Source organism: Asterias rubens, chromosome 18, assembly GCF_902459465.1.
Source record: "Asterias rubens chromosome 18, eAstRub1.3, whole genome shotgun sequence".
NCBI classification, from domain to species: domain Eukaryota; kingdom Metazoa; phylum Echinodermata; class Asteroidea; order Forcipulatida; family Asteriidae; genus Asterias; species Asterias rubens.
Window position 1 is genome coordinate 7,800,960 of NC_047079.1, and position 13,951 is coordinate 7,814,910.

A 13,951-nucleotide genomic window follows, 5' to 3' on the forward strand; every position below is an offset into this window, starting at 1 on the left:
CTGCGCCCCAAATCGGTGTTTTTTACACAAACTTTGGGAACATGCACTGCCCGGCGGCATCAACCGGAAAGGCCCCCGATCACAGGGACCGCTGCTGGGTACGTCTTCTCTTGTGTGCGAAAGTTCTGACCGAATCGGACTTGGCACTCGGCCGGGAGGGGCGAATCGCGGACCCCCATCGCCAAGAGCCAGATGTAAATGGAAATCCTACAACGCCCCAAATCGGTGGTTTTTACGCAAACTTTAGGAGCATGCGCCGCCAGGTGGCATCAATCGGGAGTGCCCCCGATCACAGGGACCGCTGCTGGGTACGTCTTCTCTTGTGTGCGAAAGTTCTGACCGAATCGGACTTGGCACTCGGCCGGGAGGGGCGAATCGCGGACCCCCATCGCCAAGAGCCAGATGTAATTGGAAATCCTACAACAACCCGAAGGGATCGGGCCCGGCCCTCTCGACGCCGGGGTGGGAGTCGTCTAGGACGGCCGCAGAGGCCGCAGACGTCGGAGGACAGGTGATTAAAGAAAAATATCCAAGTCCAATAAGAAATTTTTCGAGCCTGGTCAAAAGGCATCTACACCCTATATTAGTGAGCAGGTTGAGGACTGGGGGCACCCACTTACCCCTCCCCATCCGCCAGACTATGGGCCCAAAGAAGGTCTCTCGGTTCGGTCACCAACACCCTCGTGGGTGCCGGCACCCACCAGCCGGCTTGCTCCGAACTCGACCCGTTCTCAGAGTTTAGCGGGCGCCGCTAAAAGCCTACCGTATCTCTTGAGGTCTTTTTGCCTACGAATTCGAGCCATTGTCCGTCCGTTAATTAGGCCAATTTTTGACTAAAGTCCGAGGAAGGAGCCGGGACCGGGTGCAACCGATTTCCGGCAGTCTGACACGGCGTACATTTTCCACCCGCCCGGTGTTTTTTTTGTCCACCTAAAAAAATCAAAAGTCCAGAGTACTTTTCTGAAAAATTTTCTGTCCAAATTTTTTTTCGGTGTTTTTTTTTTCTCATGTCCTTGGCCTACATGGGTGCGCCATTACGAACCGCACAATGCCGAGGGCCAGAGCTCGTCTCTTACCGGCGGGACCCTGCGCCCCAAATCGGTGTTTTTTACACAAACTTTGGGAACATGCACTGCCCGGCGGCATCAACCGGAAGGGCCCCCGATCACAGGGACCGCTGCTGGGTACGTCTTCTCTTGTGTGCGAAAGTTCTGACCGAATCGGACTTGGCACTCGGCCGGGAGGGGCGAATCGCGGACCCCCATCGCCAAGAGCCAGATGTAAATGGAAATCCTACAACGCCCCAAATCGGTGGTTTTTACGCAAACTTTAGGAGCATGCGCCGCCAGGTGGCATCAATCGGGAGTGCCCCCGATCACAGGGACCGCTGCTGGGTACGTCTTCTCTTGTGTGCGAAAGTTCTGACCGAATCGGACCAGGCACTCGGCCGGGAGGGGCGAATCGCGGACCCCCATCGCCAAGAGCCAGATGTAATTGGAAATCCTACAACAACCCGAAGGGATCGGGCCCGGCCCTCTCGACGCGGGGGTGGGAGTCGTCTACGACGGCCGCAGAGGCCGCAGACGTCGGAGGACAGGTGATTAAAGAAAAATATCCAAGTCCAATAAGAAATTTTTCGAGCCTGGTCAAAAGGCATCTACACCCTATATTAGTGAGCAGGTTGAGGACTAGGGGCACCCACTTACCCCTCCCCATCCGCCGGACTATGGGCCCAAAGAAGGTCTCTCGGTTCGGTCACCAACACCCTCGTGGGTGCCGGCACCCACCAGCCGGCTTGCTCTGAACTCGACTCGTTCTCGGAGTTTAGCGGGCGCCGCCAAAAGCCTACCGTATCTCTTGAGGTCTTTTTGCCTACGAATTCGAGCCATTGTCCGTCCGTTAATTAGGCCACCTTTTGACAAAAGTCCGAGGAAGGAGCCGGGACCGGGTGCAACCGATTTCCGGCCGTCTGACACGGCGTACATTTTCCACCCGCCCGGTGTTTTTTTTGTCCACCTAAAAAAATCAAAAGTCCAGAGTACTTTTCTGAAAAATTTTCTAAGTCCAAATTTTTTTTTCAGTATTTTTTTTTTCTCATGTCCTTGGCCTACATGGGTGCGCCATCACGAACCGCACCATGCCGAGGGCCAGAGCTCGTCTCTTACCGGCGGGACCCTGCGCCCCAAATCGGTGTTTTTTACACAAACTTTGGGAACATGCACTGCCCGGCGGCATCAACCGGAAGAACCCCCGATCACAGGGACCGCTGCTGGGTACGTCTTCTCTTGTGTGCGAAAGTTCTGACCGAATCGGACCAGGCACTCGGCCGGGAGGGGCGAATCGCGGACCCCTATCGCCAAGAGCCAGATGTAAATGGAAATCCTACAACGCCCCAAATCGGTGGTTTTTACGCAAACTTTAGGAGCATGCGCCGCCAGACGGCATCAATCGGGAGGGCCCCCGATCACAGGGATCGCTGCTGGATATGTCGTCTCTCTTGTGTGCGAAAGTTCTGACCGAATCGGACTTGGCACTCGGCCGGGAGGGGCGAATCGCGGACCCCCATCGCCAAGAGCCAGATGTAAATGGAAATCCTACAACGCCCCAAATCGGTGGTTTTTACGCAAACTTTAGGAGCATGCGCCGCCAGGCGGCATCAATCGGGAGGGCCCCGATCACAGGGATCGCTGCTGGATATGTCGTCTCTCTTGAGCGAAAGTTCTGACCGAATCGGACCAGGCACTCAGCCGGGAGGGGCGAATCGCGGACCCCATCGCCAAGAGCCAGATGTAATTGGAAATCCTACAACAACCCGAAGGGATCGGGCCCGGCCCTCTCGACGCCGGGGTGGGAGTCGTCTACGACGGCCGCAGAGGCCGCAGACGTCGGAGGACAGGTGATTAAAGAAAAATATCCAAGTCCAATAAGAAATTTTTCGAGCCTGGTCAAAAGGCATCTACACCCTATATTATTGTGAGCAGGTTGAGGACTAGGGGCACCCACTTACCCCTCCCCATCCGCCGGACTATGGGCCCAAAGAAGGTCTCTCGGTTCGGTCACCAACACCCTCGTGGGTGCCGGCACCCACCAGCCGGCTTGCTCTGAACTCGACTCGTTCTCGGAGTTTAGCGGGCGCCGCCAAAAGCCTACCGTATCTCTTGAGGTCTTTTTGCCTACGAATTCGAGCCATTGTCCGTCCGTTAATTAGGCCAACTTTTGACAAAAGTCCGAGGAAGGAGCCGGGACCGGGTGCAACCGATTTCCGGCCGTCTGACACGGCGTACATTTTCCACCCGCCCGGTGTTTTTTTTGTCCACCTAAAAAAATCAAAAGTCCAGAGTACTTTTCTGAAAAATTTTCTAAGTCCAAATTTTTTTTTCAGTATTTTTTTTTTCTCATGTCCTTGGCCTACATGGGTGCGCCATCACGAACCGCACCATGCCGAGGGCCAGAGTTCGTCTCTTACCGGCGGGACCCTGCGCCCCAAATCGGTGTTTTTTACACAAACTTTGGGAACATGCACTGCCCGGCGGCATCAACCGGAAGGGCCCCCGATCACAGGGACCGCTGCTGGGTACGTCTTCTCTTGTGTGCGAAAGTTCTGACCGAATCGGACCAGGCACTCGGCCGGGAGGGGCGAATCGCGGACCCCCATCGCCAAGAGCCAGATGTAATTGGAAATCCTACAACAACCCGAAGGGATCGGGCCCGGCCCTCTCGACGCGGGGGTGGGAGTCGTCTACGACGGCCGCAGAGGCCGCAGACGTCGGAGGACAGGTGATTAAAGAAAAATATCCAAGTCCAATAAGAAATTTTTCGAGCCTGGTCAAAAGGCATCTACACCCTATATTAGTGAGCAGGTTGAGGACTAGGGGCACCCACTTACCCCTCCCCATCCGCCGGACTATGGGCCCAAAGAAGGTCTCTCGGTTCGGTCACCAACACCCTCGTGGGTGCCGGCACCCACCAGCCGGCTTGCTCTGAACTCGACTCGTTCTCGGAGTTTAGCGGGCGCCGCCAAAAGCCTACCGTATCTCTTGAGGTCTTTTTGCCTACGAATTCGAGCCATTGTCCGTCCGTTAATTAGGCCACCTTTTGACAAAAGTCCGAGGAAGGAGCCGGGACCGGGTGCAACCGATTTCCGGCCGTCTGACACGGCGTACATTTTCCACCCGCCCGGTGTTTTTTTTGTCCACCTAAAAAAATCAAAAGTCCAGAGTACTTTTCTGAAAAATTTTCTAAGTCCAAATTTTTTTTTCAGTATTTTTTTTTTCTCATGTCCTTGGCCTACATGGGTGCGCCATCACGAACCGCACCATGCCGAGGGCCAGAGCTCGTCTCTTACCGGCGGGACCCTGCGCCCCAAATCGGTGTTTTTTACACAAACTTTGGGAACATGCACTGCCCGGCGGCATCAACCGGAAGAACCCCCGATCACAGGGACCGCTGCTGGGTACGTCTTCTCTTGTGTGCGAAAGTTCTGACCGAATCGGACCAGGCACTCGGCCGGGAGGGGCGAATCGCGGACCCCTATCGCCAAGAGCCAGATGTAAATGGAAATCCTACAACGCCCCAAATCGGTGGTTTTTACGCAAACTTTAGGAGCATGCGCCGCCAGACGGCATCAATCGGGAGGGCCCCCGATCACAGGGATCGCTGCTGGATATGTCGTCTCTCTTGTGTGCGAAAGTTCTGACCGAATCGGACTTGGCACTCGGCCGGGAGGGGCGAATCGCGGACCCCCATCGCCAAGAGCCAGATGTAAATGGAAATCCTACAACGCCCCAAATCGGTGGTTTTTACGCAAACTTTAGGAGCATGCGCCGCCAGGCGGCATCAATCGGGAGGGCCCCGATCACAGGGATCGCTGCTGGATATGTCGTCTCTCTTGAGCGAAAGTTCTGACCGAATCGGACCAGGCACTCAGCCGGGAGGGGCGAATCGCGGACCCCATCGCCAAGAGCCAGATGTAATTGGAAATCCTACAACAACCCGAAGGGATCGGGCCCGGCCCTCTCGACGCCGGGGTGGGAGTCGTCTACGACGGCCGCAGAGGCCGCAGACGTCGGAGGACAGGTGATTAAAGAAAAATATCCAAGTCCAATAAGAAATTTTTCGAGCCTGGTCAAAAGGCATCTACACCCTATATTATTGTGAGCAGGTTGAGGACTAGGGGCACCCACTTACCCCTCCCCATCCGCCGGACTATGGGCCCAAAGAAGGTCTCTCGGTTCGGTCACCAACACCCTCGTGGGTGCCGGCACCCACCAGCCGGCTTGCTCTGAACTCGACTCGTTCTCGGAGTTTAGCGGGCGCCGCCAAAAGCCTACCGTATCTCTTGAGGTCTTTTTGCCTACGAATTCGAGCCATTGTCCGTCCGTTAATTAGGCCAACTTTTGACAAAAGTCCGAGGAAGGAGCCGGGACCGGGTGCAACCGATTTCCGGCCGTCTGACACGGCGTACATTTTCCACCCGCCCGGTGTTTTTTTTGTCCACCTAAAAAAATCAAAAGTCCAGAGTACTTTTCTGAAAAATTTTCTAAGTCCAAATTTTTTTTTCAGTATTTTTTTTTTCTCATGTCCTTGGCCTACATGGGTGCGCCATCACGAACCGCACCATGCCGAGGGCCAGAGTTCGTCTCTTACCGGCGGGACCCTGCGCCCCAAATCGGTGTTTTTTACACAAACTTTGGGAACATGCACTGCCCGGCGGCATCAACCGGAAGAACCCCCGATCACAGGGACCGCTGCTGGGTACGTCTTCTCTTGTGTTCGAAAGTTCTGACCGAATCGGACCAGGCACTCGGCCGGGAGGGGCGAATCGCGGACCCCTATCGCCAAGAGCCAGATGTAAATGGAAATCCTACAACGCCCCAAATCGGTGGTTTTTACGCAAACTTTAGGAGCATGCGCCGCCAGGCGGCATCAATCGGGAGGGCCCCCGATCACAGGGATCGCTGCTGGGTACGTCTTCTCTTGTGTGCGAAAGTTCTGACCGAATCGGACCTGGCACTCGGCCGGGAGGGGCGAATCGCGGACCCCCATCGCCAAGAGCCAGATGTAAATGGAAATCCTACAACGCCCCAAATCGGTGGTTTTTACGCAAACTTTAGGAGCATGCGCCGCCAGGCGGCATCAATCGGGAGGGCCCCTGATCACAGGGACCGCTGCTGGATATGTCGTCTCTCTTGTGTGCGAAAGTTCTGACCGAATCGGACTTGGCACTCGGCCGGGAGGGGCGAATCGCGGACCCCCATCGCCAAGAGCCAGATGTAAATGGAAATCCTACAACGCCCCAAATCGGTGGTTTTTACGCAAACTTTAGGAGCATGCGCCGCCAGGCGGCATCAATCGGGAGGGCCCCGATCACAGGGATCGCTGCTGGATATGTCGTCTCTCTTGAGCGAAAGTTCTGACCGAATCGGACCAGGCACTCAGCCGGGAGGGGCGAATCGCGGACCCCATCGCCAAGAGCCAGATGTAATTGGAAATCCTACAACAACCCGAAGGGATCGGGCCCGGCCCTCTCGACGCCGGGGTGGGAGTCGTCTACGACGGCCGCAGAGGCCGCAGACGTCGGAGGACAGGTGATTAAAGAAAAATATCCAAGTCCAATAAGAAATTTTTCGAGCCTGGTCAAAAGGCATCTACTCCCTATATTATTAAGTGAGCAGGTTGAGGACTGGGGGCACCCACTTACCCCTTCCCATCCGCCGGACGTTGGGCCCAAAGAAGGTCTCTCGGTTCAGTCACCAACACCCTCGTGGGTGCCGGCACCCACGAGCCGGCTTGCTCTGAACTCGGGTCGTTCTCGGAGTTTAGCGGGCGCCGCCAAAAGCCTACCGTATCTCTTCAGGACTTTTTGCCTCCGAATTCGAGCCATTGTCTGTCCGTTATTTGGGCCAACTTTTGACCAAAGTCCGAGGAAGGAGCCGTGACCGGGTGCAGCCGATTTCCTGCCGTCTGACAAGTCCAAAAAAAAATTCAGTATAAATTCGGAGGGGCGAATCGCGGACCCCCATCGCCAAGAGCCAGATGTTCGGTCACCAACACCCTCATGGGTCTGGAGACCCACGAGCCGGCTTGCTCTGAACTCGACCCCGTTCTGGGAGTTTAGCGGGCGCCGCGAAAAGCCTACCTTATCTCTTGAGGACCTTTGGGTGTGAGTCGTCTAGGACGGCCGCAGACGTCGGAGACATGTGATTACAGAAAAATATCCAAGTCCAAATCAGAATGTTTTCGAGCCTGGTCAAAAGGTATCTACTCCATATATTATTATCGTGAGCAGGTTGAGAAAAAGGCGCACCCAATCACCCATTCCTATTCGCCGGAAAATGGGCCCAAAAAAGGTATCTCGGCTCGCACCCACGAGCCGGCTTGCTCTGAAATCGACCCGTTCTAGGAGTTTAGCGGGCGCCGCGAAAAGCCTACCGTATCTCTTGAGGACCTTAGGTCTCCTTGCCCGGTAAAAACAAAAAAGTCCGGAGTACTTTTGTGAAAAAAAAAAATCCACTTTTTTTTCTTCTCATGTCCGGGGCCTAAATGGGTGCGCCGCGCCATGGCGATAGCCAGAGCTCGTCTCTTCCCGGCGGGACCCAACGCCCCAAGTAGGTGGTTTTTACGCAAACTTCGGATACACTAGCGGGATGCCGCGCTTCGCGCGCGGCAACCCCGCTTTAAAGCTCGACGTAAAAATTCTGCAAGTGTAGCGTTGTTTACAGGGGAGGGCTAAAGTGGCTGGGCAGGGTCACAATACAAATCACTGTGGCAAACAACCCATCCTAAGTTAAGACGAATCTAAGTGATTGGTGAAATCGTACACTTGTCCGTCTTTTTTCCGTTTCGGCATTGTCGAACCCATCCATATTTTCCAGTTTCCAGCAGATCCCGATAGTGGTTCTTTCCCAGCGTTTATATCCCGTTTTGTTTATTTTGTTCCAGTTCAGTTTATTATTTTCTGTCATGTATAGTTTTCAAACCCCTTTGCTTTCCCCCCCCCTCCCCTCACGAGCCTCGTTCATTTTTTCCCAAACTCCCTGTCCCACCGGGTGCCCCTTCCCTATCCCGTCCCATATCTAACCCACGCCTCCGTGCCTCTCCCGTCCCAATCCCACGATCCCCTGCATTGCAGTGTTCTTTGCTTGCCAATGTTTGCACATAATGTTCCCTACATTTTTTGCCGTTCCTCCGCCCTCTTCCAACAGACGTACCACTACATAATATGCCCCTTCCATCTCCCTGCCTCCCCCCCCCCCACCCCATGCACTGTTCTGCACTGTATGTACGCGCAAAGTTACTGGACGCTCGCGCCGTGACTGTGACATCACACTTTGATGTTTTTATTTATCTCCACGGAAGAAAGGAAGTGTGGGTTTATTAGAGATCGATCATTGGTGGTGGTTTGCAATCTTTTAAAAACACGACAACTGACAGACCATTCAACAACATAGTGTGTGTGGGGGAAAAGAGAATAACGCGTAGCCCTTGTGCAATCAAACTATAAAGACGAGACTGTATATGTGACCAAAAAACAACATTTTGATGGTTTTGTAAAATAATAAGCATCGTAAAGAGTGTTTGTAGGAGGACACGCACAAACAAAAATAATGTAATACCGGAACGCACTGAAAGTATTTCCCTTGTTAATGGAGAATCATGTAAATTAAAGCTTTAAAGAACGTATGGGGCGATATGTGGGTAGTTCTTACGGAATGGGTTTTTGTGGGGGGTGGATAGGCTAGATAGTCTCTGGTAGTAAAAGTTTCCCGACTGTTAATTGATGTTTTGGGGTGGGAGTGAGATGTCTTTGTGTTAAAACACTGAGTCAACGATTACAGCAGAACTAATTTATGATGTTTTTATGAAACTCTATGAAGACAAGGGAGGTACAAAGGGATGGGGCGGTAAAAGGAAGGGGTTTCTGGGGAAAGGGTAGTTGGAACATATAGGTCGGGGAGACATTGAGGGTGGGGGTGTTTATAGTAGCGGTGTTGAACAATAAAAACAACCCAATGGGCTTGTGCCAAGAAACGGTTGAAGTAAATCTTCCACATACTTCCTATATGACGAATATCTAGCAGTAGGTTTGTGTTTAAGAAAAACATTTATTTGAAAAAAGGCGTTTACATCCACAACGAGAACATTACAAGATTCATTCGGTTTTTGTGAACAAAGCTGTTCCGTGGTCTTTTGCTGGATTATGTGCTAAAATTACCAATGAGTCTTTAACTGCAAAAAAGTTTGAAAATTGTTGTATAGTGTCTTGAGTTTTGGTTCCACTTTAGGTTGACCAGGGAGTAGAAGTCAACTTGAGGTCATGGTTTTTCAAAATTTATCTCCAACACCCAAGGAGTCCAAACTACAAACAGTTTTAAAAATCGGCCGTGTAGTTCTTGAGAAATGATGCTGTGATGCTGCAAATATTTCCTAATTTAATGTGCAAATGAGGATCACGTGGTTAATTATTAACAAAAATAAAATAAAAATACGATAATAATAAGCTTACGTCCTACGTTTCCACTTGATATTGTTATACGTGTTTAAAAACACATCATTTTGTAGGATACTTCTTTCCTACTCTTATGAGACATTTCAATTGCACGATTTCTGCACCATAGTGTCTGTATCTGTCTCTGTATTAGTATGTGTACGTCGCAGAGACTAAACTGGCATAAAATGTCAGGAAATAACTTCCCCTCATATTCTTTTTCAATCAGTAAATTTCACCATGCTGGGCCTGTGGTTCTAGTCAAAGAGAGACCGTTTTTTCGCGGGACTTTCTTGGCTAAATGCCGCAGGCTTTGCCTTGTCGTGGTTTTCATCTTGGTTTTTGTTTGCATTCCCTTTTTTAGATTTTTGTTCCTGTCATTCTCTGAGCGCTTTGTAACCTTATGAAAAGGCGCCATGTAAATGGTATTACTATTATTAGTATTTTATTATAGGCCTAGTTTTAATGCCTATATGCTTCAGCCAAACTCTGCCCACACAACCACCATGTTCCGCTTATTGTGCAAGCACTGAAAAATCTGTGCAAGCTTCGAATCAAATATTACATACGACGAGTTTCCCCGCAAACACGCAAAAATATCGCTGCTAAGCTGTGAAATATGCTTTATGTAAGCGCATAATATCCGCGCTTTTAAAGTGTCAATTATTTACCTACGCATGGAAGCAGAGTCATTTTTTTAAATACTTTTACATGTTTGAAGTGTAGGCTTTACCAAACCTAGTTACAGAGCAACATGTCATGGTTTTGATAACCACCAAACTCTGCGCTTACGATCACCATTTTCCGCTTTAAGTGCAAGCGCAGAATATAATGTGCGAGCTTGGAAGCACACATTTCGCTTGACTTAAGCGCATAATTCACCACTTCTGCTAAGCACTGAATATTTGCTTGACATTGAGCCCTTTCGCACAAGAATTTTCATGAACAAGTTCCCATCATGATAGACCCGGGTGACTAGTAATTTACTACTCGACTAGTCGCACCTCAAACCCATTTACGACACTTGTCGAGATAAATTTTAGATCCTCAAGATTTGTGCCGCAGGCGCAATATTAACTAGACATTAAGTGTTTGTGCACAAACATGAAGCTGTTCCGTGTTGTTTTTCTGGGATTATGTGCTTCATTGCCCAAGGAATCAATAACTGGAAAAATATTTTTCAAAACAGTTGTGTAGCCCTTGATATGGTCACACTTCCGGTTGCCCGTAAGTAGAGGTCAATATGGCCTCACAGCTACCAAAGACTAATATGCAATGCCCAATGAGTCTATAACTGAAATAGCTAAACAAAATTGGTTGTGTATATATTGATATATGTTCCCACTTCCGGTTGACCCTGAAGTAAAGTTCAACCTGGGGTCACCGTTTTTCAAAGTTAATATTTATTGCTTAGAGTATAAAACTGAAAAAAGTTTGATCATTGGCTGTGTACTTTTTGATTAACATTGGGTCAAAGTTATTTCAAACAAGGAGTCTATAACTGAAAACAGTTTGAAGATCGGTTGTGTAGGTCCCACTTCCGGTTTAACCGTAAATAGAGGTAAACCTGGGGTCACGCCTTCTAAAGTTTAATTTTAATGCCCAAAAAGTCTACAAATGAAACAAATTTGAAAATCTGTTGTATACATCTTGAGAACCCGGAAGCAGAGGTCAACGTGAGGTCACGGTTTTTCACATGTTCATGTTTTATGCCTAAGGAGTTTATAATTGAAAAGGGTTTGAAAATCTGTTGTATAGTTCTTGAGATATGGTCCCATCCCCGGTTGACCCGGAACACGAAGTCAACTTGAGGTCACGGTTTTTCACAAGTTAATATGTATGCCTAAGGAGTTTATAATTGAAAAGAGTTTGAAAATCTGTTGTATAGTTCTTAAAATATGGTCCCACTTCCGGTTGACCCGGAAATAGGGGTCAACTTGAGGTCACTATTTTTCCAAACAACCTCCATCCCCCAAGGAGTCTGTAACTACAAACAATCTAAAAATCGGCCTTATACTTCTTGAGATAAGGTGCTGCAAAGATTGTCTAAAGATCGGCTTATTAAATATTCATGTCGTTCCGGGCTACATTTAGGTACATGTTTGGGGCTACATTTAGGTCCGAGCTACATCTTGGTACATGTTTGGGGCTACATTTAGGTCCGGGCTACATTATGGTGCCGCAGAAACGGTTGATTTCTCGACTTCAGAATCGGAGGTCCCCAGTTCAGATCCTGGGCAATGATATCAATGTTGTTTTGTTTACATTTGACATTTTCAAAATGATAGGGGATGCGGATATTTATAACTGAGATTTTTCCGAAGGTTTTCCGTGGATCGGATTGGTCTAGCTGTAGATTCTTGACATCAGAATCGGAGGTCCACAGTTCGAATCCTGGGCATTGATACAAATGTTGACATTTTCCAAATGAAAGGGGATGCAGATATTTATAAATGAAATTTTTCCCGGGTTTTCTGTGGATCGGATTGTTCTCGCGGTAGATTTCTCCACTTTAGAATCGGAGGTCCCAGTTCGAATCCTGGGCATTGATGTCAATGTTGTTTTGTTTACATTTGACACTTTTCAAAATGATAGGGTATGCGGATATTTATAAATGAGATTTTTCCTAAATGTTTCCGTTGATCGGATTGGTCACGCGGTAGATTTCTCGACTTCAGAATCGGAGGTCCCCAGTTCGAATCCTGGGCAATGATACAAATGTTGTTTTGTTTACATTTGACATTTTCAAAATAATAGGGGATGAGGATATTTATAAATGAATTTTTTCAAAGTATTTCTGTGAAGCGGATTGGTCAAGCGGTAGATTTCTCGACATCAGAATCGGAAGTCCCCAGTTCGAATCCTGGGCAAAGATGTCAATGTTGTTTTGTTTACATTTGACATTTTCAAAATGATAGGCGATGCGGATATTTATAACTTAGATTTTCCCAAGGTTTTCTGTGGATCGGAGTGGTCTAGCGGTAGATTTCTCGACTTCAGAATCGGAGGTCCCCAGTTCGTATCCTGGGCAATGATATCAATGTTGTTTTGTATACATTTAACATTTTCAAAATGATAGGGTATGCGGATATTTATAAAATGAGAGTTTTCCTAGGTTTCCTGTGGATCGGATTGGTCAAGCGGTAGAAGTGTCGACTTCAGAATGGGAGGTTCCCAGTTCGAATCGTTCGAATTCGACAAAGATATCAATGTAATTTTACTGATAAAGTAAAAAACATGTGGAGCTCTGTTCATATACACTGAGTATGGGGGCACTTGTGGTTCAGTGATTTTTTAGACTCAAGAACGTCTTTAGTTTATTTAAGCTTGCTAAATGAGCAGGATGCTGTGAACCACTAGACCTTCATCACTTCAGGAAACTATTATTGGTCAAGATTTAGAAACATTTACCTCTCCTTAAAGTTTCCAGCATCCGCAATCTCTTGACTCGTTCTGGGGGTGTCTGTGGCAGTCATGACCTGAAACAAACCCGTCTCTTCTCCCATGGCAACAGCAAGACAAGTTATACTGGAGAAGATCATCTCAGAGAAGCGCTCGGAAAACTTCTCTTCTGTCTCCTCTGCAAATATATTTTCGGCCATTTTGTTTCTTGTGTGATTTTATGTTGTTAAATCTCCAGATCTGCAATTTAAACAAAAATGATTTTAAATTTGGGTACATGACCTAAAAACCAAAAACATCATCCACCAAAGAGGCGCTCAAGATGGTTTGAAAAAGACGGGGTGGGAGCAGTATTTTACTTTATAACTTTGCCTGGTAATGTATCATTAAACTAAAATCATGGGTGATGAATAAGTTCACTCACAGAATAGGCTACACCATAGAAAAGTCTTAGGGACTAAAATTGAATTTATCCCCAAACGAAAACTACGACTTAATAGGCCTACATTTCCAATTACTTTTCTTCCCGCCAACCGAAACACGACTGACTGAATGATTAAAATTAATAATACCACAAATCAACTTTTTGCGTTTTTTTCTCCATATTAGTTCAGAGGTTCATTTACATACATATAGTTCGAACACAAGCGCCCAGTCAGTAGACAAAACCAAAAGTTAGCCTATTCGGTCCCTCGATACTGTGAAGATGAAAGCGGCATGAACCCCAAGGCCTCATTGGCAAACTCCCAACTCCCAATGTCTAGTCGACGACGTCAGACAATCCCTCAGAGAAAAGGTTTGCACAAATCAATAAATGTTTATTTCAGGAACCACCCTTACCATACACTAGACTACTTACACTACTTTTTAACTACTGAATCAAAACTTACCTTCTGCGTGTGCCTCACGGAGTCTGTTCAAATCTAGCTGTTAACAATCAACATTTTCTGGAACCAGTCCCTAATACGATAATATTTCTCAGACTGTCCTTGACCGGGCCGGGTACAACCACCAATTGTATAAAATAAATGCAGTACCAGCAATCAGCAAACGTGAACCTTT